The 26,476-nt window shown below is 56.4% G+C and overlaps 2 protein-coding genes across 3 annotated transcripts in view; one reads left to right on the forward strand and one right to left on the reverse strand.

Annotated features, from left to right (window-relative positions):
• The window catches only part of LOC135056914 (alpha-2-macroglobulin-like protein 1), a 416,894-nt gene extending 404,371 nt beyond the window's left edge, over positions 1–12,523 (reverse strand). The window contains exon 1 of one of the 2 annotated variants that reach the window (XM_063962689.1): positions 12,309–12,523. The gene's annotated coding sequence lies outside the window, so the exon portion shown is untranslated. Of the gene's footprint in view, positions 1–12,193 lie in introns of both variants that reach the window. The other variant, XM_063962688.1, reaches the window with a different exon arrangement.
• The window catches only part of LOC135057451 (alpha-2-macroglobulin-like protein 1), a 275,363-nt gene continuing 260,953 nt past the window's right edge, over positions 12,067–26,476 (forward strand). The window contains exon 1 of the mRNA XM_063963344.1: positions 12,067–13,139. The gene's annotated coding sequence lies outside the window, so the exon portion shown is untranslated. The remainder of the gene's footprint in view (positions 13,140–26,476) is intronic.

Here is a 26,476-nt window from a genome sequence, read left to right on the forward strand (position 1 = left end):
TTACACATAACGGCAGACAGCGTCCCCTTTTTTACACATAACGGCAGACAGCGTCCCCTTTTTCCACATTATGGCAGACAGCGTGTCCTTTATTATACATTACGGCAGACAGCGTCCCCCTTTTTACACATTACAGCAGACAAAGTCCCCTTTTTTACACATTACAGCAGACAGCATCCCCTTTTTACACATTAAGGCAGACAGTGTCCCTTTTTTACACATTATGGCAGACAGTGCCCCTTTTTACACATTAAAGCAGACAGGCAGAATAGATAGATAGATAGATAGATAGATAGATAGATAGATAGAATAGATAGAATAGATTATACTTACTGTCTCCTCTGGCAGTCAGGCTCCTCGGTGCAGGCAGTCAGGCAGATCCCGGGCAGGGGAGAAGGAGGAGGGAGGGGGATTCGGGAGCAGCAGCAGCACAGTGTAATTGGTGGAGGCGCCGCTGCAGCTGTCCGTCTCCTTCCACATAGGCTGTCCACCGCCGCTGTGATGAGGGAAGCGCATCCCAGCATTCACAGCGGTGGCAAGCCTATGTGGAAGGAGAGGTACAGCTGCAGCAGTGCCTCCACCAATTACACTGCGCTGCTGCGGCTCCCTCCTCCACATCCCTCCTCCTCCCCATTCCACAGTGGCATGTAATGAGTCAGTTTGACTCATTACATGCCGCACTGGCTTTGGGCCCCTTGACAGTGGCAAGCCCCAGTGCAAGGCACAGCTTGCACTGGTGGTAGTTCCGCCACTGCTTCCTCTAGAAATCCTGCGTTTTCCCCAGAGCTAGAGGGGAAGAGTGAGAAGTATAAGAGACAATAAGGAGAGAGGGCAAGGGGAGAGGAAGGGGGGTGTAAGAGAGAGACAGGGGAGATACGGAGAGGGAAGGGGAGAGAAAGAGAGAGAGCAGATGAGAGAGAAGTATAAGAGACAATGGGGATCATTTCGAGTTGATCGCACGCTGCCGATTTTCACAGCGCAGCGATCAGGTGAAAAAACGGCATTTATGCGCATGCGTATGGGCCGCAATGTGCACGTGCGACGTACGGGTGCACAGGTTCTAGCAAAGTTTTTCTTCGCACTGACGGCCGCAAGAAGATTGACAGGAAGGGGGCGTTTCTGGGAGTCAACTGACCGTTTTCAGGGAGTGTTTGCAAAAACACAGGCGTGGCTGAAAAAAGCACAGGCGTGGCTGGGCGTTCGCTGGGCAGGTGTATGACGTCAAATCCGGACAGAATAGGCTGAAGTGATCGCAAGCGCTGAGTAGGTTCAGAGCTACTCAGAAACTGCACAAACTGTTTTTGCAGAGCTCGGCAGCACAGGCGTTCACACTTCTGCTAAGCTAAAATACACTCCCCAGTGGGCGGCGGCATAGCGTTTGCACGGCTGCTAAAAACTGCTAGCGAGCGATCAACTCGGAATGACCACCTATAAGGAGAGAGGGCAAGGGGAGAGGAAGGGGGGTGTAAGAGAGAGACAGGGGAGATACAGAGAGGAAAAAGGGAGAGAAATAGAGAGGGGAAAAGAAAGTAGTATAAGACACTAAGGAGAGAAGGGGGGTGTAAGAGACAGATAGGGAAGATACAGAGAGGGAAGGTGAGAGGAAGAGAGAGAGGGGAAGAGAGAGAAGTATAAGAGACAATAAGGAGAGAGGGTAAGGGTAGGGGGGTGTAAGAGAGAGACGGGAGATACAGAGAGGGAAGGGCAGAGAGAGAGAGAGAGAGGGGAAGAGAGAGAAGTACTGTATAAGAGACAATAAGGAGAGAGGGTAAGGGTAGGGGGGTGTAAAAGAGAGACGGGAGATACAGAGAGGGAAGGGCAGAGAGAGAGAGAGAGAGAGAGAGAGAGGGGAAGAGAGAGAACTATAAGAGACAATAAGATGAGAGGGTAAGGGGAGAGGTAGGGGGGTGTAAGAGAGAGACAGGAGAGATACTGAGATGGTCCGAGGAGGGGGGAATCCGAACAGATCTGTCTTCTCAACCCAGACCTTCTTCCCATAGGTATCCTTCCCACAGTGATGCTCCAGCAACTAGCATCACCTGAAGATGGAGTCTCTGCGCAGACCAGGACTTACTCTTACAGTGCGATTGAATCCTGCTGATCGGGGCCAGAGCTGACGTCAGACACCCTCCCTGAAAACGCCTGAGTACGCCTGTGTTTTTCCTGACACTCCTGTAAACGGTCAGTTGCCACCCACACGCGGCCTCTTCCTGTCAATCACCTTGTGAATGCCCGTGCGAATGGATCCTTCGCATCATCCTGTCACTGACCGGTGATGCACGTTGTAGCTGTCCGATGCGTGTGCGCATTGCGGCTCAGACGCATACGCAGTTAGTGCCTGATCGCCCGCTGTGCGAAATTACAGTGCAGCGATCAGATCTGAACCACCCCCAATGTCTTTATGGTATTACCTCTGCAAAGTCCTTCGCTGAAGGAGCTCTGTGTGGCCGAATGTGCAAGGGCTGACATACCCAGTTCTGGCGTCCATGCTGAAATAGCAATTGGCGCATCCTGTGGCACACCTCCGGCACGCTCAGAAATTGCAACATCTCCGTGTGTCTTTTCAGCCACACCTATTACCCAGGGCCCGTGTGCAGTCTCCATCTGGGCCAGCTCATCTCTAGCTGGTAGCGCAGAGACTCTGGACACTAGGGTCACTAGGAGACCCTAGCGTTGTCCCAGAAACTAGTGCACATGCACAACATGCCGGGAAAATGGCGGCCACTCCATTAGCCTTGTGGACACCAGAGAGGTACTGGCGGACTGCAGAGTGGTAAGTATTGAAGAACATGGGTGCAGGGTGTGCGGCATCTACCCTTCTGGATCCATGAGCCTGTATGCACAGCACACATTTCACCCATTATAATATGCCACTGCTGTTACCTCACATGAATGCCAACTGTATTCCGCAGACCTTGCGCCTAGATATGTTTTGTATCTTTGAGTGGTAATCATTGGGACACATGTGCAGACTTACATCGTTCACTTGCATCCAACATCGCCACTGCGTCCATCCAACATCTCGCCACTGCATCTATCCAACATGACCACTGTGTCCATCCAAGATCCCAACTACATCCATCCAACATCCCCACTACTTCCAGCCAACATCGCCACTGCGTCCATCCAACATCCCCACTGCATCCATCCAACATCCCCACTGCATCCATCCAACATTGCCACTGCTTTCATCCAACATCCCCACTGCATCCATCCAACATCCCCACTGCATCCATCCAACATCCGCACTGCATCCATCCAATATTGCCACTGCATCCATCCAACATCCCCACTGCGTCCATCCAACATCCCCACTGCGTCCATCCAACATCCCCACTGTGTCCACCCAACATCCCCACTGCGTCCACCCAACATCTCCACTGCATCCATCCAACATTCCCACTGCGTCCATCCAACATCCCCACTGCGTCCATCCAACATCCCCACTGCGTCCATCCAACATCCCCAATGCGTCCATCCAACATCCCCAATGCGTCCATCCAACATCTCGCGACTGCATCTATCCAACATGACCACTGTGTCCATCCAACATCCCAACTACATCAATTCAACATCACTAGCACATCTATCCAACATCCCCACTGCGTCCATCCAAAATGACCACTGCACCCATCCAGCATCTCTACTGTGTCCATCCAACATCCCAACTACATCCATCCAACATGACCACTGTGCCCATCCAACATCTCTACTGTGTCCATCCAACATCCCAACTACATCCATCCAACATCCCCACTGCATCCATCCAACATCCCCACTGCATCCATCCAACATCCCCACTGTTCCATCCAACATTGCCACTGCTTTCATCCAACATCCCCAATACTTCCATCCAACATTCCCACTGCATCCATCCAACATTCCCACTGCATCCATCCAACATCCCCACTGCGTCCATCCAACATCCCCACTGCGTCCATCCAACATTCCCACTGCGTCCATCCAACATCCCCACTGCATCCATCCAACATCCTCAATGCGTCCATCCAACATCTCGCCACTGCATCTATCCAACATGACCACTGTGTCCATCCAACATCCCAACTACATCAATTCAACATCACTAGCACATCCATCCAACATCCCCACTGCGTCCATCCAACATGACCACTGTGCCCATCCAGCATCTTTACTGTGTCCATCCAACATCCCAACTACATCCATCCAACATCCCCACTACATCCATCTAACATCTCCACTGCGTCCATCCAACATCTCCACTGCGTCCATCCAACATGGCCACTGCGTTAGTCCAACATGACCACTGCGCCCATCCAACATCTCCACAGTGTCCATCAAACATCCCCACTGCGTCTATCCAACATCCCCACTGCGTCTATCCAACATCCCCACTGCGTCTATCCAACATCCCCACTGCGTCTATCCAACATCCCCACAGCATCCATCCAACATCCCCACTGCATCCATCTAACATTGTCACTGCATCCATCAAACATCGTCACTGCATCCATCCAACATCCCCACTGCGTCCAACATGGCCACTGCATCCATCCAACATGGCCACTGCATCCATCCAACATGGCCACTGCATCCATCCAACATGGCAGCTGCGTCCAACATCGCCACTGCGTCAATTCAACAATCTGTACAGCATTCCAACATTGCCACTGCATTCAACATCACCAATGCATCCAACCAACATCTCCACTGCACCCACCAACATCCCCACTACATCCACCCAACATCCCACTACATCCACCCAACATCCCCACTGCGTCCACCCAACATCCCCACTGCGTCCACCCAACATCCCCACTGCGTCCACCCAACATCCCCACTGCATCTACCCAACATCCCCACTGCGTCCACCCAACATCCCCACTACATCCATCCAACATCCTCACTGCGTCCACCCAACATCGTCACTGCATCCACCCAACATCCCCACTGCGTCCACCCAACATCCCCACTGCATTCACCCAACATCCCCACTGAATCTACCCAACATCCCCACTGCATCTACCCAACATCCCCACTGCGTCCACCCAACATCCCCACTACATCCATCCAACATCCTCACTGCGTCCACCTAACATCGTCACTGCATCCACCCAACATACCCACTGCGTCCACCTAACATCCCCACTGCGTTCACCCAACATCGTCACTGCATCCACCCAACATCCCCACTGCGTCCACCCAACATCGTCACTGCGTCCACCCAACATCCCCACTACATCCATCCAACATCCCCACTACATCCACCCAACATCCCCACTACATTCACCCAACATCCCCACTGCGTCCACTCAACATCCCCACTACATCCATCCAACATCCCCACTACGTCCACCTAACATCGTTACTGCATTAACCCAACATCCCCACTACATCCACCCATTATCCCCACACAACATCCCCACTACATCCACCCAACATCCCCACTGCGTCCACTCAACATCCCCACTACATCCATCCAACATCCCCACTACGTCCACCCATCATCGTCACTGTATTCACCCAACATCGCCACTACATCCACCCATTATCCCCACTACGTACACACAACATCCCCACTACATACACACAAGATCCCCACTACGTCCATCCAACATCACCACTACGTCCATCCAACATCGTCACTGCGTCCATCCAACATCCCCACTACATCCATCCAACATGGCAACTGCGTCCATCCAACATCCCCACTACGTCCACCCATCATCGTCACTGTATTCACCCAACATCGCCACTACATCCACCCATTATCCCCACTACGTACACACAACATCCCCACTACATACACACAAGATCCCCACTACGTCCATCCAACATCACCACTACGTCCATCCAACATCGTCACTGCGTCCATCCAACATCCCCACTACGTCCATCCAACATCACCACTACGTCCATCCAACATCGTCACTGCGTCCACCCAACATCCCCACTACATCCATCCAACATGGCAACTGCGACCACCTCTGACTCAGGCCCACTGTCTCTATGTTCCTCCCCAGGGTCATTATGGGCTTGATACAGAGGTGGACACAGTGACAGCTACTACTGCATTTTAACTTTTCATGCTAATGGCCTTTTTGCCGAGATGCCCACAGCTGTGGTGCTAATGCGCATTAAGACACGTCATTGGACACGCCATCAAATGCACCATTGGTAACACCTTAGGAGATAGAACCAGCCTGATGAAGGCTCAGAATCTCCATCTGAACATGGCAACTGCTGTCAGTAACCATCCGGGTGCTCATACACAGACTATAAACACCTCTGACACAGGCCATATGTAGCCTTAATCAAACAGCCTTTTCCCACTAATATAGTAGTATAATAGTATTTCCCTCGTAAGGGAAGGGCTGTGTTCCTGACAATGAGTGGATGCTGCCCCCGTTTTCTGGGAGGAGAGAGAGTCCAGAGTCTGCGTGTCACCACATAGACTTACTCGCCTCTCAGACCCCGCTTCCATTGGCCATTTGCGTGGAACATCGTGACTGATAGTTGCAATGTTGGACCCCAGTTTACAACGCCGATCACAGTTCCGGGATAACAGTTACATATAGGAGGCTCCTCTTCTACTGACACATCTCCTGCATGTTCCTCCTTCACATCGGATGGAAATTCAAAGCTGCTTTTCTATCCATCTCTGAATCAGGCTCTATGTGTCTATGTAATGCCGTTGTGCGACTGTCTAGCCTCTGTGCCAGCGGCGGTATAAGGAAGGAGAGGGCCTGTGTGTAGGCTCTATGCAGGCCCTCTCCTCTCTTGCCTTGTACCAAAGTCTACTGTGGAATGGTAGATCTCCAAGAACATGGAGTCTGCGTCTTGTTCCAGGGACTTCTTTGCTATACAGCACTAGGCCACCTGTCGCTGTGGGACCTCGGAGACAGCAGAGAGGTAAAGTACGTATGGGCGCAGGGTGGGGCCTGTACCACCGTGCACCCATTATAGATACGCCATTGCTGTGTGTATAGACGTATAGGTATGACATCATACAATCTGTGCTAACAGTTTCCTTATACAGAATAATCTCAGCAGATAAGACGTCCTGCAGCTCAGATTGTGCATACTGTATTGTGAGAATATGGGGTCTGTTTACTAAGCCTTGGACAGAGATAAAGTGCCAGCCAATCAGCTCCCAACTACCATGTTACAGGCTGTGTTTGAAAAATGACAGTTAGGAGCTGATTGGCTGGTACTTTATCTCCGTCCAAGGCTTTAGTAAATAGACCCCTATGTTACTATGTAATGGTCTGTACGTCTCTGTGACAATTGCAGGGAACTCTCCGGCTTCTGTTACAGTGTTATTGCCCTTTCAGTGAAGAATCATTGATGTAACTGAGGCAAGAGACACTTTCAAACAACCAGATCATCCCAGAGCTCAGGGAGTGGGAACTCAGCCAATACATTCATTAAAAGCAACGAGTAATATGAGAAGGAAAACGCTGTGCGTCACCCCAACAGGACGCCCGGCACACAATAAAGTCCAGGGATGAAGGAGGAGAAGGACAGTTGGTGAGGAGCATCTGAGCGGCATGGAGGAAGGTGAGGAGACACCACAATGACAATACGCTGTGTTGGGCTATTGGGCTTCGGAACCCCCTCCACTTCTATTGCTCTTTGTAGCTTCAGTGCTGGGGGACCTCTAGTATGAGGCTTCAGGGGGTCTGGTTCTCTGCATTTACATTGTCCTTTGGTGGAATCATTCTCCTTCATTGTGTATTAGTAATGACCCAAGGGGAATGGCTGGAGACAGATTAGCACCAATGTCTCGGAACACTAATGTGATATCCAGGGGTAAGTATCAGGTATGGTTATGAAGTAAGGTAAGTATACTTTACCTGGTGGCTGTAATCTCTGTTCTACATACAGGTCCCTGGAATCTTCTACATAGAGGTAAGGAGGTGACACCAAGAATTGTACTAAGAATTTCACAGCTGAGAACTTGTATATTACAGAAGGTCCTCTCTTTCAGCTGATAATACTTTTATAACAAATTACTCAGGGAAACGATACACAGTAAATGTATATCTATCCTAACCAGTGGTGCAAGTAGAAAAAAATTCTTAGTGGTACTGTGTGTGCGTGCCAAGAAATGGGTGTGGCCACATGCCACATGGGGTGTGGCCAATGAAAATGGGGGTGTGATACATATGGTGGCCAGATACACATATGCCCCCAATAGTGCAGTGCCAGACACACATATGCCCCCAACAGTGCAGTGCCAGATACACATATGCCCCCAATAGTGCAGTGCTAGATATACATATGCCCCCAATAGTGCCAGATACACAAATGCCTCCAGTAGTGCAGTGCCAGATACACATATGCCCCCACAGTGCGAGATAAACACATGCCCCCACAGTGCCAAATGCACACATACCCCCACAGTGCCAGACACACATATGCCCCCACAGTGCCAGAAACACATATGCCCCCACGGTGCCAAAAACACATATGCCCCCACGGTGCCAGATACACATATGATTCCAGTAGTGCAGTACCAAAAACACATATGCCCCCACATTGCGAGATAAACACAAGCCCCCACAGTGCCAAATACACACATGCCCCCACAGTGCCAGATACACATATGCCCCCACAGTGCCAGATACAAATATACCCCCACAGTGCCAGAAACACATATGCCCCCACGGTGCCAGATACACATATGATTCCAGTAGTGCAGTGCCAAAAACACATATGCCCCCACAGTGCCAGATACACATATGCCCCCACAGTGCCAAATACAAATATGCCCTCAGTGCCAGATACACATATGCCCCCACAGTGCCAGATACACATATGCCCCCCACAGTGCCAGATACAAATATGCCCCCACAGTGCCAGATACACGTGTCATATAAAAATATGCCCCCACAGTGCCAGATACACATATGCCCCCACAGTGCCAGATACAAATATGCCCCCACAGTGCCAGATACACATATGCCCCCCCCGAAGTGCCAGATACACATATGCTCTCCACCCCCAGTGCCAGATACACACATGCCCCCAGCAGTGCAACACAGCGCCTGATTGTGATACATGCTGCTGCCACCGGAGGGAGACTGGAGTGAGGACAGGAGAGGGGCAGGAGAAGCGCCCCCTCATACACAGTGGCTGCAAGGTGGTTGGCCCAGCAGTACCGCATTCCGGGTGAGAACATTTTTCACCAGTACGCAGTACCACCCCGTACCACTATACTTGCAGCACAGATCCTAACCAAACACTGAGAGCACAGTGCAGAGCACATTACAGGTGATGCACTCTTAGATGAATATTTTCTACACCGTCTTCCCAGGGGCATTTTAACAGAGGAGGGGGCCCGTGTGCACCGCACACATTGCACCCATTAAAGAAACGCCTATGCGTCTTGCATTAGTTACAAGGGGGAAGCAGTTAGGATACCGGCTGTCGGTATCCCGGCAGGCAGAACACAGATGCCGGAATACCGACCCTATTCTGAATGTCGACACTGGCATCCAGAATAGGTATACCATCCCAGCGCCGGAATACCGACAGCCGGAATCCCAAATGAGGACAGACCACGCCGCAAGGCAGGTAAGACGCAGGGTGGAGGGGGGGTTAGGGCTAGACTGCAGGGAGAGGAGGTTAGGGTTGGGCACCCCCCTCTGAGAATTAGGGTTAGGCGCGGGGGTGGGGGGTGGGTTTAGGTTTAAGCAGTGGGGACAGGCGGTCAGGTTTAGGTTAGGGTTAGGCACCAAAGGGGGAGGTTAGGGTTAGGCTGCGGGAAGGGACGGTTAGTAGGGGGTTGGGAAGAGGGGAGAACACCCCTTACTCACCCCTGTCGGCTTTGTACAAATCGGGATCCCGGCGTCAGTATTTTGAGCGCTGGGAACCTATGCGTCGGTAATTCATACCGCTCCCTTACAACGATACTGTATGTGGTACCTTTACACAACACTTTGCAAATCTTTCCCGGGGACAATGTGAGAGAGAAGGTACGTCCCCCGCTATCTCAGTATCTGCAGGTATAGCGCTTCCCATATGCTAGGTTTCCTTTCCAGTTGGGCATAGCTCAGTAGGCTCTAGGTCCTGTAGGCTGCAGTCTAAGCTGAGAGATTCCTGAGGAACTAAGCTTCAATCACACACTAATCCTTTACGCTGCAATTATCACTCACGGAGGTCTTTCATGTGAACCGAATGTGCAGTAACCCTTGGCTTGTTGTGTTAAACAGGTCCTTTGTAACGTACACAGGGGGAGATGTACTAAGCAGTGATAAAAGTGGAGAAGTGAGCCAGTGGAGAAGTTGCCCATGGCAACCACTCCACTGCTCTGTATAGTTTTATAGTATGCAAATTATAAATGCTACGTCAATGCTGATTGGTTGCCACAGGCACCTTCTCCACTGGCTCACTTCTCCGCTCTTATCACTGCTTCATGAATAGAGCCCCAAGGAATCAGCCAATCAGCTCCTAACTGCCATCTTACAGGACTATGTTTAGAAATGACAGGAGCTGATTGGCTGGTACTTTAGCTCTCCCAATTGTGTCTCTCTCCACTGTTTATCACTTTTCAATGCTTAGTACATCTGGCCCACAGTCCGACTGTTCGGTCCACTTCAGCAACACCCTGGAAGGAGGGATGGATGTCCCACCACCCGCCTCCTTAATGTCACAGCTGCCGATAGCTCCCCGGTCTCCGGGCACCAGGGTCCGCCGTATAACGAGCTGTCAGCTGCCAGGGAACCTCCAGGGCTTGCTGCTTCTGTTATACTCCGTCTGAGCCGTGCCTCCCAGCCGCTGTCACTCACACTGTGGAGGGCTCTGTCACTACGGGGGTGTCTCCCAGGGTCTGTCTGCCAGGGGATTACCGCTGGTGCCAGGCCTCTCTCACACGTCACTATCTGAGCTTGTCAGGTGCTGCCCCTATTTATAAGCTCCTCTGCAGTCCCTTCGATGCTTCTTGCAAGGGGGCCCCACTGTTGCCGTCTACCAGTTTCTATCGGCTCTCCCGACAGCTGCAGCGGGGACAGGGGTGAAGCGGGGGGCAAGGGGGGGGGGGGGGGGATTAACCGGCCATTTGAGATTGCAACTTTTTGGAAAAAACATGGTAATTTACTAAACTGCCGTGTTTTTCCAATTAGGGTTCACCGATGTCGATGTCCTTCGTATTGTCGGGTAGTGTGTTTTACGGCGGAGTTTAGTAAAACACTACCAGACATGACGCATTGAAGCCTGGCCGGATCACTAAGATCCGTGCAGGGCTTCACTGTGTACAGTATTTAACTAGAGAAAAATAATAAAAAAAATTGCGTGGGTTCCCTCTTTGAGCTGGCCCTGGATGTTAAAATACTAGGAAAAATTGCGTAGGGGTTATTTTAAAAACCAGCACCGGGCTCTTGGACCGGTCCTGGTTCCAAAAATATAGTGGGAAAAAGGACGTAGGGGTCTCCCGTATTTTTTAAACCAGCACCAGGCTCCACTGGTCAAGCAGAAAATGCCACAGCCGGGGGCATTACCGACCGTGGCATTACCCCCCTAACTAGTCACCCCTGGCCAGGGTTCCCTGGGTGAGCGGGGACCCCCCAGTAAAAAGGACTCCCTCCAGGCACCCATGGACCAGGGATGAAGAATGGGTTTATGGCCGCCACCCCTGGGCTGTGGATGGTGACTTCATAGCTTTTGTGTAAAAAAATTTTCAATAATGTCTTTTGCTGTGGAACTACAAGTCCCAGCCCCCCCTGGCATGCACACACCGTGACAGTACAACTTTAGACATCTCACTGATCCGTGCATTTTTCTCCAAGCACGCCAGCCAGAAGCAGGTCCATTTGAAAGTTCTATTTGTGTATGAATTCCATCTATTCCCGGCAGTGTTTGGCTATTGTCGGCACTGGTTGAGAATACCAATCCTTAGTAAATTCCCGTGTTCTATGAGGTAAATGTGGAAATCAAACTGTGTTTGGCCGATGGTCTATTGATTGGTGTTTCTGTGGATGGCTGTAATTAGAACTCTGCCGTGATTGCTGTTTAGTAAATTACAGAGTTTTCATATAAAAGTGGAAACTGGAATGAAATCGGGACTTAGTAAATTTCCCTATTTGAGTTTGTGAGATTCACTTAAGAGCAGCTTTAAGCAGCCTGTGGATTTCCAGCTTTGTGGAACTACAAATCTGTCAGGATCCTGAACTACAGAATTTCATACATGTGCTAAGTGTTCCTGGAGCCTTACCTCCTGATCTGCACGGCTTTCAGGGATTCTCCCAGTCTTGCAAAGCTCCGTACAGACTTCTGCTTCCTAGCTACAGCATGCGCTGATGTTATAACCTGCAGTCTGTGTTACTCACTCCTGATGAAGCCACCAGCTTCTGGTCTCTCTGTTCATTGTGTCCACATGAAGTTCCCAGTAGCTGCCGCTGTCTCCGTGATGTCTGCTTCCTAGTATTTGGGCCTAGTCCAGAGTTCCCTCCACAACTGGACCTGGGTGCAGCCATATTTCCTGATCAGCTGACCAGACTATTGACTGGGAGTGCTGGTAATCCTCAGCTGACTCCTTCCACCAATGGCAGCCCACCTAAGGGTATAAAGCAGGTCCCCGGGAACAGGAAGGTGCCTGAACGACTGTCAGTGGCTGCATGGGCCTATAAGCTGTTCTCAGGCTCTGTGCTGCGTACTCATTTGGTTCTCCGGTGCTACTCCATATTCCCAGCGTTCTCCAGTGCTCTAAGTATTCACCAGTGTATCTCAAGTGCTCTAAGTATTCACCAGTGTATCTCAAGTCCTTCCACATGTCTCCAGTGCTGTACGCTATCAGCTGTCTCCAGTGTTACTCACCATCGATTAAACATCAATCCTTCCACGTGTGTCCAGTGCTATCAGTTATATCCAGTGTTGCATACCATTGGTTAGAACATCGATCCTTCTCAGTGTTTCCAGTGTTGTGTGCCATTGGCTATCATCAGTGTCTCCAACATCGAATAAACATCAATTATCTTCAAGTGCTTTCAGTTCCGACTACCATGGGTTATCTTCAGAGATCTCCAGCGTCAACTAATTTCAATGGTCATCTGTTGCACTTCTTCTAACTACCAGATACCTGACCAGGGGGCTGCGACCTGCTTGCCGGGTGCCGCAAAGCCCAAATCCAAGGCCCAACACCGGGTTGTGACAAAATTAAGGTTGGCTAAGTAACATTACGGGCTCTTGTGTCGGAGATATACAGTACACTATGTAAAGCGTGAGCGTCCATTCCATTACACCAACTCCCAGACTGAGGGTGTTTTACTTTTATCCCCCCATGTTGTCAGCGTATGCCGTATACCTTCACTAATTGCAGGAATGGGATATTGCTTGGTACATATGGGGAATATAATCTCCAGTCAGCACTGTTCTGAGTAGAGATGAGCGAGTTCGTATGTAACACCAGAATTAACGCTAGTTCGGTTTTATCCGGATTTTTCTTAATGGCTATCCAAAACACGTGACGTCTGTGAGCCAATAAGATGTAGTTTTGAGAACCGAGTAAAACGGAACCCGCTCATCTCTATTTGTGATTTGGTAGGTCTGTTCTCTCCTGTATGTGTAGTGTTACACATTCTGCAGCAGAACATGTGAGGTTGATACATTCATCTAATAACGCTTTGTATTATAACACTCCTGAAATGATGCGATCGCAGGTGTGTCCAGAACATTTAAGGGGCGGCCGCGTGACATCACACGCCACTGCGGGTGAAAACACGGCGCCGGTGCGCAGGTCATACGCAGCCATGCTGTGTACGAAGGGGGCTACCTGTAGTCCCGGCAGTCGTGACACCTGCGTTAAGATCACATTTTAAAACGCAATTGCAGCCCTGGGTGGCACTTGTCATGCTGGGTGGTCTTGCCCTGTGCTGGGCGGAGCTTCTCATGCTGGGTGGTCTTGCCCTGTGCTGGGCGGAGCTTCTCATGCTGGGCGGTCTTGCCCTGTGCTGGGTGGAGCTTCTCATGCTGGGTGGTCTTGCCCTGTGCTGGGCGGAGCTTCTCATGCTGGGCGGTCTTGCCCTGTGCTGGGCGGAGCTTCTCATGCTGTGTGGTCTTGCCCTGTGCTGGGCGGAGCTTCTCATGCTGGGTGACCTTGCCCTGTGCTGGGCGGAGCTTCTCATGCTGAGTGGTCTTGCCCTGTGCTGGGTGGAGCTTCTCATGCTGGGTGGTCTTGCCCTGTGCTGGGCGGAGCTTCTCATGCTGGGTGACCTTGCCCTGTGCTGGGCGGAGCTTCTCATGCTGGGCGGTCTTGCCCTGTGCTGGGTGGAGCTTCTCATGCTGGGTGGTCTTGCCCTGTGCTGGGCGGAGCTTCTCATGCTGGGCGGTCTTGCCCTGTGCTGGGTGGAGCTTCTCATGCTGGGTGGTCTTGCCCTGTGCTGGGCGGAGCTTCTCATGCTGGGTGGTCTTGCCCTGTGCTGGGCGGAGCTTCTCATGCTGGGTGACCTTGCCCTGTGCTGGGCGGAGCTTCTCATGCTGAGTGGTCTTGCCCTGTGCTGGGTGGAGCTTCTCATGCTGGGTGACCTTGCCCTGTGCTGGGCGGAGCTTCTCATGCTGGGCGGTCTTGCCCTGTGCTGGGTGGAGCTTCTCATGCTGGGTGGTCTTGCCCTGTGCTGGGCGGAGCTTCTCATGCTGGGCGGTCTTGCCCTGTGCTGGGTGGAGCTTCTCATGCTGGGTGGTCTTGCCCTGTGCTGGGCGGAGCTTCTCATGCTGGGTGGTCTTGCCCTGTGCTGGGCGGAGCTTCTCATGCTGGGTGACCTTGCCCTGTGCTGGGCGGAGCTTCTCATGCTGAGTGGTCTTGCCCTGTGCTGGGTGGAGCTTCTCATGCTGGGTGGTCTTGCCCTGTGCTGGGCGGAGCTTCTCATCCTGGGCGGTCTTGCCCTGTGCTGGGCGGAGCTTCTCATGCTGGGTGGTCTTTCCCTGTGCTGGGCGGAGCTTCTCATGCTGGGTGGTCTTGCCCTGTGCTGGGAGGAGCTTCTCATGCTGGGCGGTCTTGCCCTGTGCTGGGCAGCGCTTCTCATCCTGGGCGGTCTTGCCCTGTGCTTGGCGGAGCTTCTCATGCTGGGTGACCTTGCCCTGTGCTGGGCAGAGCTTCTCATGCTGGGTGGTCTTGCACTGTGCTGGGCGGAGCTTCTCATGCTGGGCGGTCTTACGCTGTGCTGGGTGGAGCTTCTCATGCTGGGTGGTCTTGCCCTGTGCTGGGCGGAGCTTCTCATGCTGGGCGGTCTTGCCCTGTGCTGGGTGGAGCTTCTCATGCTGGGTGGTCTTGCCCTGTGCTGGGCGGAGCTTCTCATGCTGGGCGGTCTTGCCCTGTGCTGGGTGGAGCTTCTCATGCTGGGTGGTCTTGCCCTGTGCTGGGCGGAGCTTCTCATGCTGGGTGGTCTTGCCCTGTGCTGGGCGGAGCTTCTCATGCTGGGTGACCTTGCCCTGTGCTGGGCGGAGCTTCTCATGCTGAGTGGTCTTGCCCTGTGCTGGGTGGAGCTTCTCATGCTGGGTGACCTTGCCCTGTGCTGGGCGGAGCTTCTCATGCTGGGCGGTCTTGCCCTGTGCTGGGTGGAGCTTCTCATGCTGGGTGGTCTTGCCCTGTGCTGGGCGGAGCTTCTCATGCTGGGCGGTCTTGCCCTGTGCTGGGTGGAGCTTCTCATGCTGGGTGGTCTTGCCCTGTGCTGGGCGGAGCTTCTCATGCTGGGTGGTCTTGCCCTGTGCTGGGCGGAGCTTCTCATGCTGGGTGACCTTGCCCTGTGCTGGGCGGAGCTTCTCATGCTGAGTGGTCTTGCCCTGTGCTGGGTGGAGCTTCTCATGCTGGGTGGTCTTGCCCTGTGCTGGGCGGAGCTTCTCATCCTGGGCGGTCTTGCCCTGTGCTGGGCGGAGCTTCTCATGCTGGGTGGTCTTTCCCTGTGCTGGGCGGAGCTTCTCATGCTGGGTGGTCTTGCCCTGTGCTGGGAGGAGCTTCTCATGCTGGGCGGTCTTGCCCTGTGCTGGGCAGCGCTTCTCATCCTGGGCGGTCTTGCCCTGTGCTTGGCGGAGCTTCTCATGCTGGGTGACCTTGCCCTGTGCTGGGCAGAGCTTCTCATGCTGGGTGGTCTTGCACTGTGCTGGGCGGAGCTTCTCATGCTGGGCGGTCTTACGCTGTGCTGGGTGGAGCTTCTCATGCTGGGTGGTCTTGCCCTGTGCTGGGCAGAGCTTCTCATGCTGGGTGGTCTTGCACTGTGCTGGGCGGAGCTTCTCATGCTGGGTGGTCTTGCACTGTGCTGGGCGGAGCTTCTCATGCTGGGTGGTCTTGCGCTGTGCTGGGCGGAGCTTTTCATGCTGGGTGGTCTTGCACTGTGCTGGGCAGAGCTTCTCATGCTGGGTGGTCTTGCACTGTGCTGGGCGGAGCTTCTCATGCTGGGCGGTCTTGCCCTGTGCTGGGAGGAGCTTCTCATGCTGGGCGGTCTTGCGCTGTGCTGGGCGGAGCTTCTCATGCTGGGTGGTCTTGCGCTGTGCTGGGCGGAGCTTCTCATGCTGGGTGGTCTTGCGCTGTGCTGGGCGGTGCTTCTCATGCTGGGTGGTCTTGCACTGTGCTGGGCGGAGCTTCTCATGCTGGGCGGTCTTGCCCTGTGCTGGGAGGAGCTTCTCATGCTGGGCGGTCTTGCGCTGTGCTGGGCGGAGCTTCTCATGCTGGGTGGTCTTGCCCTGTGCTGGGTGGAGCTTCTCATGCTGGGTGGTCTTGCACTGTGCTGGGCAGAGCTTCTCATGCTGGGTGGTCTTGCACTGTGCTGGGCGGAGCTTCTCATGCTGGGCGGTCTTGCCCTGTGTTGGGAGCTTCTCATGCTGGGCGGTCTTGCCCTGTGCTGGGCGGAGCTTCTCATGCTGGGTGGTCTTGCACTGTGCTGGGCGGAGCTTCTCATGCTGGGTGGTCTTGCACTGTGCTGGGCGGAGCTACTCATGCTGGGTGGAGCTTCTCATGCAGGGTGACCTTGCCCTGTGCTGGGCAGAGCTTCTCATGCTGGGTGGTCTTGCACTGTGCTGGGCGGAGCTTCTCATGCTGGGTGGTCTTGCACTGTGCTGGGCGGAGCTACTCATGCTGGGTGGTCTTGCCCTGTGCTGGGCGGAGCTTCTCATGCTGGGTGGTCTTACACTGTGCTGGGCGGAGCTTCTCATGCTGGGTGGTCTTGCAGTGTGCTGGGCGGAGCTTCTCATGCTGGGCGGTCTTGCCCTGTGCTGGGAGGAGCTTCTCATGCTGGGCGGTCTTGCCCTGTGCTGGGCGGAGCTTCTCATGCTGGGTGACCTTGCCCTGTGCTGGGCAGAGCTTCTCATGCTGGGTGGTCTTGCCCTGAGCTGGGTGGAGCTTCTCATGCTGGGTGGTCTTGCCCTGTGCTGGGTGGAGCTTCTCATGCTGGGTGGTCTTGCCATGTTCTGGGCGGAGCTTCTCATGCTGGGCGGTCTTGCCCTGTGCTGGGAGGAGCTTCTCATGCTGGGCGGTCTTGCCCTGTGCTGGGCAGCGCTTCTCATCCTGGGCGGTCTTGCACTGTGCTGGGCGGAGCTTCTCATGCTGGGTGGTCTTGCACTGTGCTGGGCGGAGCTTCTCATGCTGGGTGGTCTTGCGCTGTGCTGGGCGGAGCTTTTCATGCTGGGTGGTCTTGCACTGTGCTGGGCAGAGCTTCTCATGCTGGGTGGTCTTGCACTGTGCTGGGCGGAGCTTCTCATGCTGGGCGGTCTTGCCCTGTGCTGGGAGGAGCTTCTCATGCTGGGCGGTCTTGCGCTGTGCTGGGCGGAGCTTCTCATGCTGGGTGGTCTTGCGCTGTGCTGGGCGGAGCTTCTCATGCTGGGTGGTCTTGCGCTGTGCTGGGCGGTGCTTCTCATGCTGGGTGGTCTTGCACTGTGCTGGGCGGAGCTTCTCATGCTGGGCGGTCTTGCCCTGTGCTGGGAGGAGCTTCTCATGCTGGGCGGTCTTGCGCTGTGCTGGGCGGAGCTTCTCATGCTGGGTGGTCTTGCCCTGTGCTGGGTGGAGCTTCTCATGCTGGGTGGTCTTGCACTGTGCTGGGCGGAGCTACTCATGCTGGGTGGAGCTTCTCATGCTGGGTGACCTTGCCCTGTGCTGGGCAGAGCTTCTCATGCTGGGTGGTCTTGCACTGTGCTGGGCGGAGCTTCTCATGCTGGGTGGTCTTGCACTGTGCTGGGCGGAGCTACTCATGCTGGGTGGTCTTGCCCTGTGCTGGGTGGAGCTTCTCATGCTGGGTGGTCTTGCCCTGTGCTGGGCGGAGCTTCTCATGCTGGGCGGTCTTGCCCTGTGCTGGGTGGAGCTTCTCATGCTGGGTGGTCTTGCCCTGTGCTGGGCGGAGCTTCTCATGCTGGGCGGTCTTGCCCTGTGCTGGGTGGAGCTTCTCATGCTGGGTGGTCTTGCCCTGTGCTGGGCGGAGCTTCTCATGCTGGGTGGTCTTGCCCTGTGCTGGGCGGAGCTTCTCATGCTGGGTGACCTTGCCCTGTGCTGGGCGGAGCTTCTCATGCTGAGTGGTCTTGCCCTGTGCTGGGTGGAGCTTCTCATGCTGGGTGACCTTGCCCTGTGCTGGGCGGAGCTTCTCATGCTGGGCGGTCTTGCCCTGTGCTGGGTGGAGCTTCTCATGCTGGGTGGTCTTGCCCTGTGCTGGGCGGAGCTTCTCATGCTGGGCGGTCTTGCCCTGTGCTGGGTGGAGCTTCTCATGCTGGGTGGTCTTGCCCTGTGCTGGGCGGAGCTTCTCATGCTGGGTGGTCTTGCCCTGTGCTGGGCGGAGCTTCTCATGCTGGGTGACCTTGCCCTGTGCTGGGCGGAGCTTCTCATGCTGAGTGGTCTTGCCCTGTGCTGGGTGGAGCTTCTCATGCTGGGTGGTCTTGCCCTGTGCTGGGCGGAGCTTCTCATCCTGGGCGGTCTTGCCCTGTGCTGGGCGGAGCTTCTCATGCTGGGTGGTCTTTCCCTGTGCTGGGCGGAGCTTCTCATGCTGGGTGGTCTTGCCCTGTGCTGGGAGGAGCTTCTCATGCTGGGCGGTCTTGCCCTGTGCTGGGCAGCGCTTCTCATCCTGGGCGGTCTTGCCCTGTGCTTGGCGGAGCTTCTCATGCTGGGTGACCTTGCCCTGTGCTGGGCAGAGCTTCTCATGCTGGGTGGTCTTGCACTGTGCTGGGCGGAGCTTCTCATGCTGGGCGGTCTTACGCTGTGCTGGGTGGAGCTTCTCATGCTGGGTGGTCTTGCCCTGTGCTGGGCGGAGCTTCTCATGCTGGGCGGTCTTGCCCTGTGCTGGGTGGAGCTTCTCATGCTGGGTGGTCTTGCCCTGTGCTGGGCGGAGCTTCTCATGCTGGGCGGTCTTGCCCTGTGCTGGGTGGAGCTTCTCATGCTGGGTGGTCTTGCCCTGTGCTGGGCGGAGCTTCTCATGCTGGGTGGTCTTGCCCTGTGCTGGGCGGAGCTTCTCATGCTGGGTGACCTTGCCCTGTGCTGGGCGGAGCTTCTCATGCTGAGTGGTCTTGCCCTGTGCTGGGTGGAGCTTCTCATGCTGGGTGACCTTGCCCTGTGCTGGGCGGAGCTTCTCATGCTGGGCGGTCTTGCCCTGTGCTGGGTGGAGCTTCTCATGCTGGGTGGTCTTGCCCTGTGCTGGGCGGAGCTTCTCATGCTGGGCGGTCTTGCCCTGTGCTGGGTGGAGCTTCTCATGCTGGGTGGTCTTGCCCTGTGCTGGGCGGAGCTTCTCATGCTGGGTGGTCTTGCCCTGTGCTGGGCGGAGCTTCTCATGCTGGGTGACCTTGCCCTGTGCTGGGCGGAGCTTCTCATGCTGAGTGGTCTTGCCCTGTGCTGGGTGGAGCTTCTCATGCTGGGTGGTCTTGCCCTGTGCTGGGCGGAGCTTCTCATCCTGGGCGGTCTTGCCCTGTGCTGGGCGGAGCTTCTCATGCTGGGTGGTCTTTCCCTGTGCTGGGCGGAGCTTCTCATGCTGGGTGGTCTTGCCCTGTGCTGGGAGGAGCTTCTCATGCTGGGCGGTCTTGCCCTGTGCTGGGCAGCGCTTCTCATCCTGGGCGGTCTTGCCCTGTGCTTGGCGGAGCTTCTCTTGCTGGGTGACCTTGCCCTGTGCTGGGCAGAGCTTCTCATGCTGGGTGGTCTTGCACTGTGCTGGGCGGAGCTTCTCATGCTGGGCGGTCTTACGCTGTGCTGGGTGGAGCTTCTCATGCTGGGTGGTCTTGCCCTGTGCTGGGCAGAGCTTCTCATGCTGGGTGGTCTTGCACTGTGCTGGGCGGAGCTTCTCATGCTGGGTGGTCTTGCACTGTGCTGGGCGGAGCTTCTCATGCTGGGTGGTCTTGCGCTGTGCTGGGCGGAGCTTTTCATGCTGGGTGGTCTTGCACTGTGCTGGGCAGAGCTTCTCATGCTGGGTGGTCTTGCACTGTGCTGGGCGGAGCTTCTCATGCTGGGCGGTCTTGCCCTGTGCTGGGAGGAGCTTCTCATGCTGGGCGGTCTTGCGCTGTGCTGGGCGGAGCTTCTCATGCTGGGTGGTCTTGCGCTGTGCTGGGCGGAGCTTCTCATGCTGGGTGGTCTTGCGCTGTGCTGGGCGGTGCTTCTCATGCTGGGTGGTCTTGCACTGTGCTGGGCGGAGCTTCTCATGCTGGGCGGTCTTGCCCTGTGCTGGGAGGAGCTTCTCATGCTGGGCGGTCTTGCGCTGTGCTGGGCGGAGCTTCTCATGCTGGGTGGTCTTGCCCTGTGCTGGGTGGAGCTTCTCATGCTGGGTGGTCTTGCACTGTGCTGGGCAGAGCTTCTCATGCTGGGTGGTCTTGCACTGTGCTGGGCGGAGCTTCTCATGCTGGGCGGTCTTGCCCTGTGTTGGGAGCTTCTCATGCTGGGCGGTCTTGCCCTGTGCTGGGCGGAGCTTCTCATGCTGGGTGGTCTTGCACTGTGCTGGGCGGAGCTTCTCATGCTGGGTGGTCTTGCACTGTGCTGGGCGGAGCTACTCATGCTGGGTGGAGCTTCTCATGCAGGGTGACCTTGCCCTGTGCTGGGCAGAGCTTCTCATGCTGGGTGGTCTTGCACTGTGCTGGGCGGAGCTTCTCATGCTGGGTGGTCTTGCACTGTGCTGGGCGGAGCTACTCATGCTGGGTGGTCTTGCCCTGTGCTGGGCGGAGCTTCTCATGCTGGGTGGTCTTACACTGTGCTGGGCGGAGCTTCTCATGCTGGGTGGTCTTGCAGTGTGCTGGGCGGAGCTTCTCATGCTGGGCGGTCTTGCCCTGTGCTGGGAGGAGCTTCTCATGCTGGGCGGTCTTGCCCTGTGCTGGGCGGAGCTTCTCATGCTGGGTGACCTTGCCCTGTGCTGGGCAGAGCTTCTCATGCTGGGTGGTCTTGCCCTGAGCTGGGTGGAGCTTCTCATGCTGGGTGGTCTTGCCCTGTGCTGGGTGGAGCTTCTCATGCTGGGTGGTCTTGCCATGTTCTGGGCGGAGCTTCTCATGCTGGGCGGTCTTGCCCTGTGCTGGGAGGAGCTTCTCATGCTGGGCGGTCTTGCCCTGTGCTGGGCAGCGCTTCTCATCCTGGGCGGTCTTGCACTGTGCTGGGCGGAGCTTCTCATGCTGGGTGGTCTTGCACTGTGCTGGGCGGAGCTTCTCATGCTGGGTGGTCTTGCGCTGTGCTGGGCGGAGCTTTTCATGCTGGGTGGTCTTGCACTGTGCTGGGCAGAGCTTCTCATGCTGGGTGGTCTTGCACTGTGCTGGGCGGAGCTTCTCATGCTGGGCGGTCTTGCCCTGTGCTGGGAGGAGCTTCTCATGCTGGGCGGTCTTGCGCTGTGCTGGGCGGAGCTTCTCATGCTGGGTGGTCTTGCGCTGTGCTGGGCGGAGCTTCTCATGCTGGGTGGTCTTGCGCTGTGCTGGGCGGTGCTTCTCATGCTGGGTGGTCTTGCACTGTGCTGGGCGGAGCTTCTCATGCTGGGCGGTCTTGCCCTGTGCTGGGAGGAGCTTCTCATGCTGGGCGGTCTTGCGCTGTGCTGGGCGGAGCTTCTCATGCTGGGTGGTCTTGCCCTGTGCTGGGTGGAGCTTCTCATGCTGGGTGGTCTTGCACTGTGCTGGGCGGAGCTACTCATGCTGGGTGGAGCTTCTCATGCTGGGTGACCTTGCCCTGTGCTGGGCAGAGCTTCTCATGCTGGGTGGTCTTGCACTGTGCTGGGCGGAGCTTCTCATGCTGGGTGGTCTTGCACTGTGCTGGGCGGAGCTACTCATGCTGGGTGGTCTTGCCCTGTGCTGGGCGGAGCTTCTCATGCTGGGTGGTCTTACACTGTGCTGGGCGGAGCTTCTCATGCTGGGTGGTCTTGCACTGTGCTGGGCGGAGCTTCTCATGCTGGGTGGTCTTGCCCTGTGCTGGGCGGAGCTTCTCATGCTGGGTGGTCTTACACTGTGCTGGGCGGAGCTTCTCATGCTGGGTGGTCTTGCACTGTGCTGGACGGAGCTTCTCATGCTGGGCGGTCTTGCCCTGTGCTGGGAGGAGCTTCTCATGCTGGGCGGTCTTGCCCTGTGCTGGGCGGAGCTTCTCATGCTGGGTGACCTTGCCCTGTGCTGGGCAGAGCTTCTCATGCTGGGTGGTCTTGCCCTGAGCTGGGTGGAGCTTCTCATGCTGGGTGGTCTTGCCCTGTGCTGGGTGGAGCTTCTCATGCTGGGTGGTCTTGCCCTGTGCTGGGCGGAGCTTCTCATGCTGGGCGGTCTTGCCCTGTGCTGGGAGGAGCTTCTCATGCTGGGCGGTCTTGCCCTGTGCTGGGCAGCGCTTCTCATCCTGGGCGGTCTTGCCCTGTGCTGGGTGGAGCTTCTCATGCTGGGTGGTCTTGCACTTTGCTGGGCGGTGCTTCTCATGCTGGGTGGTCTTGCCCTGTACTGGGCGGAGCTTCTCATGCTGGGTGGTCTTGCACTGTGCTGGGCGGAGCTTCTCATGCTGGGTGGTCTTGCACTGTGCTGGGCGGAGCTTCTCATGCTGGGTAGTCTTACGCTGTGCTGGGTGCAGCTTCTCATGCTGGGTGGTCTTGCCCTGTGCTGGGCAGAGCTTCTCATGCTGGGTGGTCTTGCACTGTGCTGGGCGGAGCTTCTCATGCTGGGAGGTCTTGCACTGTGCTGGGTGGTGCTTCTCATGCTGGGTGGTCTTGTGCTGGGCGGAGCTTCTCATGCTGGGTGGTCTTGCACTGTGCTGGGCAGAGCTTCTCATGCTGGGTGGTCTTGCACTGTGCTGGGCGGAGCTTCTCATGCTGGGCGGTCTTGCCCTGTGCTGGGAGGAGCTTCTCATGCTGGCCGGTCTTGCGCTGTGCTGGGCGGAGCTTCTCATGCTGGGTGGTCTTGCGCTGTGCTGGGCGGAGCTTCTCATGCTGGGTGGTCTTGCGCTGTGCTGGGCGGAGCTTCTCATGCTGGGTGGTCTTGCACTGTGCTGGGCAGAGCTTCTCATGCTGGGTGGTCTTGCACTGTGCTGGGCGGAGCTTCTCATGCTGGGCGGTCTTGCCCTGTGCTGGGAGGAGCTTCTCATGCTGGGTGGTCTTGCACTGTGCTGGGTGGAGCTTCTCATGCTGGGTGGTCCTGCCCTGTGCTGGGCGGTGCTTCTCATGCTGGGAGGTCTTGCACTGTGCTGGGCGGAGCTTCTCATGCTGGGCGGTCTTGCCCTGTGCTGGGAGGAGCTTCTCATGCTGGGCGGTCTTGCCCTGTGCTGGGCGGAGCTTCTCATGCTGGGTGACCTTGCCCTGTGCTGGGCAGAGCTTCTCATGCTGGGTGGTCTTGCACTGTGCTGGGTGGAGCTTCTCATACTGGGTGGTCTTGTCCTGTGCTGGGCGGAGCTTCTCATGCTGGGTGGTCTTGCACTGTGCTGGGTGGAGCTTCTCATGCTGGGCGGTCTTGCCCTGTGCTGGGAGGAGCTTCTCATGCTGGGCGGTCTTGCCCTGTGCTGGGCGGAGCTTCTCATGCTGGGTGACCTTGCCCTGTGCTGGGCAGTGCTTCTCATGCTGGGTGGTCTTGCCCTGTACTGGGTGGAGCTTCTCATGCTGGGTGGTCTTGCGCTGTGCTGGGTGGAGCTTCTCATGCTGGGTGGTCTTGCCCTGTGCTGGGCGGGGCTTCTCATGCTGGGCGGTCTTGCCCTGTGCTGGGAGGAGCTTCTCATGCTGGGCGGTCTTGCCCTGTGCTGGGCAGCGCTTCTCATCCTGGGCGGTCTTGCCCTGTGCTGGGAGGAGCTTCTCATGCTGGGCGGTCTTGCCCTGTGCTGGGCAGCGCTTCTCATCCTGGGCGGTCTTGCCCTGTGCTGGGCGGAGCTTCTCATGCTGGGCGGTCTTGCCCTGTGCTGGGAGGAGCTTCTCATGCTGGGTGGTCTTGCACTGTGCTGGGTGGAGCTTCTCATGCTGGGTGGTATTGCCATGTGCTGGGCGGTGCTTCTCATGCTGGGAGGTCTTGCACTGTGCTGGGCGGAGCTTCTCATGCTGGGCGGTCTTGCCCTGTGCTGGGAGGAGCTTCTCATGCTGGGCGGTCTTGCCCTGTGCTGGGCGGAGCTTCTCATGCTGGGTGACCTTGCCCTGTGCTGGGAAGAGCTTCTCATGCTTGGTGGTCTTGCACTGTGCTGGGCTTCTCATGCTGGGTGGTCTTGCACTGTGCTGGGCGGAGTTACTCATGCTGGGTGGTCTTGCCCTGTGCTGGGCGGAGCTTCTCATGCTGGGTGGTCTTGCACTGTGCTGGGCGGAGCTTCTCATACTGGGTGATCTTGCCCTGTGCTGGGCGGAGCTTCTCATGCTGGGTGGTCTTGCACTGTGCTGGGCGGAGCTTCTCATGCTGGGCGGTCTTGCCCTGTGCTGGGAGGAGCTTCTCATGCTGGGCGGTCTTGCCCTGTGCTTGGCGGAGCTTCTCATGCTGGGTGACCTTGCCCTGTGCTGGGCAGAGCTTCTTATGCTGGGTGGTCTTGCCCTGTGCTGGGTGGAGCTTCTCATGCTGGGTGGTCTTGCCCTGTGCTGGGCGGAGCTTCTCATGCTGGGCGGTCTTGCCCTGTGCTGGGAGGAGCTTCTCATGCTGGGCGGTCTTGCCCTGTGCTGGGCAGCGCTTCTCATCCTGGGCGGTCTTGCCCTGTGCTGGGTGGAGCTTCTCATGCTGGGTGACCTTGCCCTGTGCTGGGAGGAGCTTCTCATGCTGGGCGGTCTTGCCCTGTGCTGGGTGGAGCTTCTCATGCTGGGTGACCTTGCCCTGTGCTGGGAGGAGCTTCTCATGCTCGGTGACCTTGCCCTGTGCTGGGCAGAGCTTCTCATGCTGGGTGGTCTTGCCCTGTGCTGGGCGGAGCTTCTCATGCTGGGTGGTCTTACGCTGTGCTGGGCGGTGCTTCTCATGCTGGGTGGTCTTGCACTGTGCTGGGCGGAGCTTCTCATGCTGGGTGGTCTTACGCTGTGCTGGGTGGAGCTTCTCATGCTGGGTGGTCTTGCACTGTGATGGGCGGAGCTTCTCATGCTGGGTGGTCTTGCACTGTGATGGGCGGAGCTTCTCATGCTGGGCGGTCTTGCCCTGTGCTGGGTGGAGCTTCTCATGCTGGGTGGTCTTGCCCTGTGCTGGGCGGAGCTTCTCATGCTGGGCGGTCTTGCCCTGTGCTGGGTGGAGCTTCTCATGCTGGGTGGTCTTGCCCTGTGCTGGGCGGAGCTTCTCATGCTGGGTGGTCTTGCCCTGTGCTGGGCGGAGCTTCTCATGCTGGGTGACCTTGCCCTGTGCTGGGCGGAGCTTCTCATGCTGAGTGGTCTTGCCCTGTGCTGGGTGGAGCTTCTCATGCTGGGTGACCTTGCCCTGTGCTGGGCGGAGCTTCTCATGCTGGGCGGTCTTGCCCTGTGCTGGGTGGAGCTTCTCATGCTGGGTGGTCTTGCCCTGTGCTGGGCGGATCTTCTCATGCTGGGCGGTCTTGCCCTGTGCTGGGTGGAGCTTCTCATGCTGGGTGGTCTTGCCCTGTGCTGGGCGGAGCTTCTCATGCTGGGTGGTCTTGCCCTGTGCTGGGCGGAGCTTCTCATGCTGGGTGACCTTGCCCTGTGCTGGGCGGAGCTTCTCATGCTGAGTGGTCTTGCCCTGTGCTGGGTGGAGCTTCTCATGCTGGGTGGTCTTGCCCTGTGCTGGGCGGAGCTTCTCATCCTGGGCGGTCTTGCCCTGTGCTGGGCGGAGCTTCTCATGCTGGGTGGTCTTTCCCTGTGCTGGGCGGAGCTTCTCATGCTGGGTGGTCTTGCCCTGTGCTGGGAGGAGCTTCTCATGCTGGGCGGTCTTGCCCTGTGCTGGGCAGCGCTTCTCATCCTGGGCGGTCTTGCCCTGTGCTTGGCGGAGCTTCTCATGCTGGGTGACCTTGCCCTGTGCTGGGCAGAGCTTCTCATGCTGGGTGGTCTTGCACTGTGCTGGGCGGAGCTTCTCATGCTGGGCGGTCTTACGCTGTGCTGGGTGGAGCTTCTCATGCTGGGTGGTCTTGCCCTGTGCTGGGCAGAGCTTCTCATGCTGGGTGGTCTTGCACTGTGCTGGGCGGAGCTTCTCATGCTGGGTGGTCTTGCACTGTGCTGGGCGG

The sequence above is a fragment of the Pseudophryne corroboree genome, chromosome 3 (genome assembly GCF_028390025.1).
Source record: "Pseudophryne corroboree isolate aPseCor3 chromosome 3, aPseCor3.hap2, whole genome shotgun sequence".
Taxonomy (NCBI): Eukaryota; Metazoa; Chordata; class Amphibia; order Anura; family Myobatrachidae; genus Pseudophryne; species Pseudophryne corroboree.